Source organism: Carcharhinus amblyrhynchos, unplaced genomic scaffold (assembly GCF_965287045.1).
Source record: "Carcharhinus amblyrhynchos unplaced genomic scaffold, sCarAmb.v2.hapA scaffold_47, whole genome shotgun sequence".
NCBI classification, from domain to species: domain Eukaryota; kingdom Metazoa; phylum Chordata; class Chondrichthyes; order Carcharhiniformes; family Carcharhinidae; genus Carcharhinus; species Carcharhinus amblyrhynchos.
In genome coordinates this window covers 991960-997571 of record NW_027649788.1, presented here as the reverse complement: position 1 = coordinate 997571, position 5612 = coordinate 991960, and the positions used below count along the sequence as shown (strand labels likewise).

The 5612-nt window shown below is 46.1% G+C and overlaps 1 pseudogene; it reads right to left on the bottom strand.

The window, feature by feature from the left end:
• Positions 1 to 1231: 1231 nt before the first annotated feature.
• LOC145337379 (large ribosomal subunit protein eL42-like) lies at positions 1232 to 1553 on the bottom strand (annotated as a pseudogene).
• Between the last annotated feature and the right edge of the window lie 4059 nt (positions 1554 to 5612).

The window sequence follows — 5612 nt, the reverse complement described above, 5'->3', positions numbered from 1 at the left end:
TATTCAGATTCTTGGACTCTTTTCGCTCTGCACACAATCTATAATTGCACAATTCTAGGATAATGGAATGTGAAATCTGAAACTCATTTTAAAAATCTCCTGAGTCCCCCTGAGGAAACATTGCAAGACACATATTATCCTTGCATTTCCACTGAACTCAAACAGTTTGATTTTAAATCGCCCTCTATTCTTAGCAGTCTCTGGTCTGCTTACGTCGCCGTTTCATCTCTTTATTAGAAACATTAAAAATTCAGTTTCTATCATTCCATCTTTCTGGCAAGGCTGCACATTTCGGTCAGTTTTTTTAAATCAAATTGATGTCCCCCAGTCACATTTGCACTTTTCATGTAAGAGACTTCCCTTTCCTGAATTCTCCATCTCAATATCAGTGAATAGACACAAATGAATACTTACTATAAACCAGAATTCCAAATGGACATTGACCAAACTTCCTCTTAGTCTGCTTCTATACAGCCTTTGAATAATGTTCCCTTAACCTGTGTGTTTGTTTGGATGATGCAGCTTCAGAGCTTCTGAAATTGATTCCTTAATCTAAGAAGTTGACTCCCCGCACTATAGTTTGAAAAGATGATGCCGTTATGCTGCATTTCCCAGAATACTGTCTTCATCCCTTGCCCTCCAGAAAGGAATCTAGCATTTCACTCATTCCTTCCTTCAAACCTCAACTCCACCACATGCAACACATCTGATGCTCCAATCTCAAAATGTTCAACTTTACTCACCAACCACTAGATTATTTTTGGTAAAAGCTGAGGATCGACCTGATAGATGTTTACACAATTATGAGACCAATCGGCAGAATGTCTTGTCAGAGTCTTTTTATCTCAGGGTATAAATGCCAATTGCTGCAGGACTTATTTTAATGTCATAACGGGGAAACTTTAAAAGAGATGAGAGAGGCAAGACTTTTCTTAACAGAGAGGGTGGTAAGTACCTGTATTTCGCTGACGGAGGGGATGTCAGAAGCAGATGTAATAGCAATGGTTACAAAACATCATCTTGACAGATAGATACATGAATAAACAGGGAATACAGAGATACAGGCTGCGTAGATGCAAAACAAAATCATTAGTTTAGAAAAGTATCATTTGTCGGCACAGGCTTGACCGGAGAAACGACATTTCCTTTCCGGGCCTCTCCCTGTGTGTTTTTTTTTAGCATTTGAGATGTTTTATTGTGAATTGGTTCTCCAACAAACAAAGAATGCAGCTTAGAACTGGATGACTTGGCTCCTCCTCTGCTTATCTCCTCCCAGCTCAAAGTGCTTGCATCTCTTCATGGCCAGCATTCTCTCTGACCTACAGTTGGGCTCCACACACTCCAATCTCAGCACAATCTTCTTGGTGGTCTTCGCCTTTTCCCCAAATATAGGTTTTGTCAGTCCACCATAACCTCTCTGCTTTCTGTCATAACATCTCTTACCCTGTGTGTATTAGGAATCCTTTCCCTTCTTGTACTGGGTAACCTTGTGGGGCTGGTGCCTCCGATTTTTTTTTGCAATATGTCCTCCGGGTCTTTGGTACGTTGACCATTTTCCCAAACCGGGCGGTGAGCGGAAAAAAAGCTCAGGCCTCTCCCTGTTCCTCTTCAATTTCAAAACAATAGAGAGTCTCCTCCTCCCCTTCCTTCCTATGAACATGCAGGACATAGAACACGTGTCCTTTTAACTAAGGTTTTGAGGTCATCGGGCCCAGAAACAAGGGACCATTCGGCCTGTGTATCATGTCTCACGGTGAAATAACACAGTTGCTGAGGCGACAGAGAGGGCCGTGTGGTGGCACAGTTAATAGCACAGCAGTCTCCCCGCGTGAGGACCTGGATTTAGTTGCTGTTGTGGGTGACTGTGTAGAGCTTGACATTCTCTCCGTGTTTGCATGTTTTTCCTCTGGGTGCTTAGAACAAAAACAAAAGAACAAAGAACAACCCAACACGGGAAACAGGCCCTCGGGCCCATCGAGCCCTCGCCGCCATCGTAACAAAGCATTTTCCGACACCTACCTTGACCCGTGTGTATGCGTATGGTACCCCTATTGGAACCAGATTCAGGGGAGAATAGTTTAGGGACAATTTGTTACACCAATCAGCCTAAGAGCACATCTTTGGGGTGTGGGAGGAAACCGGAGCACCCGGAGGAAACCCACGCAACCACAGGGAGAATGTGCAAACTCCCACAGACACTGGCCCAAATCCATGTATCTGCACAGCTAGCAGTGATAGTCACTGAGCTGTTGTGGTGCCCATCTGCTGGTCCAGTTTTAAGCACACACAACGCAAAGTACTAGGCCACTCTCGAAACATCCAAGAGCAGCCCACGCACGACCCACCGTGTGCATGTCCCCCGTTAGACAACAAGGTGGACCGACACACCTGCGGATTAAAAGAGACAAGACATTAATGCCATCAGGCCCCGGAGTTTTATCAGTTTTTATGCTACCTATAAACCCGAACACTTCCTCCCTCGTAATGGATATTTCCTTCAACTGGTCTACAGCTCCCTCCAAGACATTACAAGACACCAAGCCCCTCTCCTTCGTGAATTCCAACACAAAGTATTCATTCAGGATCTCCCCCGTTCCCTCAGCCTCAATGCATAGTTCCCCTCCTTTGTCCCTAAGAGGACCAATTTTCCCTCGAACCACCCTCTTGTTCCTAATATAAGAGTAAAATGCCTTTGGATTTCCCTAAATCCTATCAGCCAAAGCCATTTCATGCCCCCTTTTCCCCCTTCTAACTCCCCTTTTGGTCTCCCCTCAAATGCCAACGATGTGCAGGTTCAGTCGATTGTCCATGCTAAATTGTCCCTTATTTTCTCAAGGAGACCAGGTTAGATTGATTAGCCATGGGAAAGCATGGTTGGTGTGCAGAGGTAAAATTCTCTGTTAGAAAATCTTTGCAGACTCAATGGGCCGAATTCCCATGATCTGCACCGTGTGCCTCTATGTTTCTATGACTTTGTCATTCACGTACCAGGACATCCTTGCCCCTCTATATCACAACATTCTGCAGTGGCTTTCAATATGCAATATGTTCTGCTTTTGTATTCTTCCGAACCATGTGGCAACCTCAATTTTCCCACATTGTGTGTAACATGTCCAAGTTTTACCTCTTCATTTAATCTACACGGGAACTTTGTGTCTCCTCATAACGATGTACTTTTCTACCTATCTTGGAATTTTCAGAAGAGTTGACTGTATTGAATAAATTCATATTGATTGCAAGTCAGTGATCCACAAGGATTAATCCCTGTGAATTCAATACTTACTTTATACTACCCTTAAAATGAACTGTTTATCCCAATTCTATGATTCCTGTTTGTGAACTAATCCGATATCCATGCTAATCTCTTAACACGAAGAGCTGCAACCTTTTATGTGGCACATTAACGAATCCTCGTTTGTTTTGTAGCACAAATACATTACTTCACTTGATTGCGAGTGGAGAGCTTGTGGGTGAGTACAGTGATTTTTTTTAAAACTAACTTTGTACTTGTTTCTTTTTCTTTAAATTTTTGCACCGGAAGCAGTTACTAGGGCACTCGGGTAGAGTTCTTTTTTTTACCTTACTACAAATTAGAGCGGTGAGGAATCCCGATACTCTACATAGGTAGAGTATCCCAGCCCTCCCCGCTCCTCTAACTTCAAAAAGAGAGAGAGAGAGAGAGGGGGTCTGACTGAGAGCAGGTAAGTTTGTTTTTGTTTTTGAGTGTGCTGTAAGGGCTTTGGCTCACAGGGCCAAAGAGGTAAGGGTGAGGCAAGGGAAGTTATAAGTTTTTTTTTACTTTTTCCTCTGGGTTACTAAAAAGGGGCAAGTATGGGTGTGAGGCCAGTATGTTGTTGCCAGTGCAACATGTGGGAGGTCTTGGAGGCTCCTGGTCTACCAGACATCCACACCTGTGCTCGGTGTGTGGAGCTGCAGACCCTACGGAACCAGGTTAAGGAGCTGCAAATGCAGCTCGAGGACCTTCGGCTCATTAGAGAGAGTGAGGAGATAATTGATAGGAGCTATCAGCAAGTAGTCACACCAGAGCAACGGGAAGAAGGCACGTGGGTAACTATTAGGAAGGGGAAACCTCAGGTGATGGAGAGCACGCCGGTGGATGTCCCCCTTCAAAATAAGTCCTCCTGCCTGAGTACTACTGGGGGGGACAGCTCATCTGAGGGAGGCAGCAGTGGCCAGGTCTCTGGAGCTGAGCCAGTATGTCAAAAAATTAAAAAAGAGAGCAGAAAGGTAGTATTAATAGGGGTCTCCACAGTGAGGGGGGGCGGACAGGCATTTTTGTGGACATAGACGTGAGTCGCGGATGGTGGTTCGTCTCCCTGGAGCTGGGATCCGGGATGTCTCTGGGCATGTCCCAGACATCCTGAAGGGGGTGGGTGAGGAACCAGAGGTTGTAGTGCATATAGGTACTACTGACGTAGGCAAGAAGAGGGAGGCAGTGGTGAAAAGGGATTATAGGGAACTGGGTAGGCAGCTGAGGAAGAGAAAAGCGAAGGTAGTAATCTCAGGATTGCTGCCTGTGCCACGGGAGAATGAGGGCAGGAATGGAATGAGGTGGAGGCTGAATGCGTGGCTGAGGGACTGGAGCAGGGGGCAGGGATTTCGGTTCCTAGATCATTGCGACCTCTTTAGGGGCAGGTGTGACCTGTACAGTAAAGACGGGTGGCACTTAAATCCCAGGGGGACTAATATCTTGGTGGGAAGACTGGCTAAGGCTACTGGGGGGACTTTAAACTAGAAAGGATGGGGGGAGGGAATTGTGATGGGGAGACTGGGACCGAGGAGGTTAGCTCCCAGGTAGGGAAGGACTGCAGGCAGTATGAGAGGGAGGTTAGACAAGGGGTGGAGAAGGGAAATGCCCAGGCTGAGGGGCTGAAGTGTATCTATTTTAACGCCAGGAGTGTAGTAAATAAGGTAGATGAGCTTAGGGCGTGGATTGCTGCTTGGGAATGTGATGTGATGGCCATTACGGACACTTGGATGTCTCAGGGACAGGACTGGGTACTTCAGGTGCCAGGATTCAGATGCTTCAGGAAGGACAGGGAGGGGGGCAAAAGAGGTGGTGGAGTGGCTCTGTTGATCAGGGACAGTGTCATGGCTGCAGAGAAGGAGGATGCTGTGGAGGGACTGTCTACAGAGTCTCTGTGGGTGAAAGTTAGGAACAGCAAAGGGTCGATAACTTTGCTGGGTGTATTCTACAGGCCGCCCAATAGTGACAGGGAAGTTGAGGTGCAAATAGGGAAACAGATTCTAGAGAGATGTAGTAGTAACAGAGTTGTCGTGATGGGAGACTTCAATTTCCCAAACATCGACTGGAATATCCCAAGGGTATTGGTCTCTGGAGAAGCAGGGGCAAAACATTAACCAACCGTGAGCAAAACATTAACCAGTCGGGGAAAACATGAACCAAATGGGGAAAACATTAACCAGTGGGACTTGGTCCCTGGAGAAGCAGGGGGAAAGCATTAACCAGTTGGACTTGGAGCCTGGAGAAGCGAGGGGAAAACATTAACCAGTCGGACATAGTCCCTGGAGAACCGATGGGAAAACATTAACCAGTTGCACATAATCCCTGGAGAAGCAGGGGCAAAACA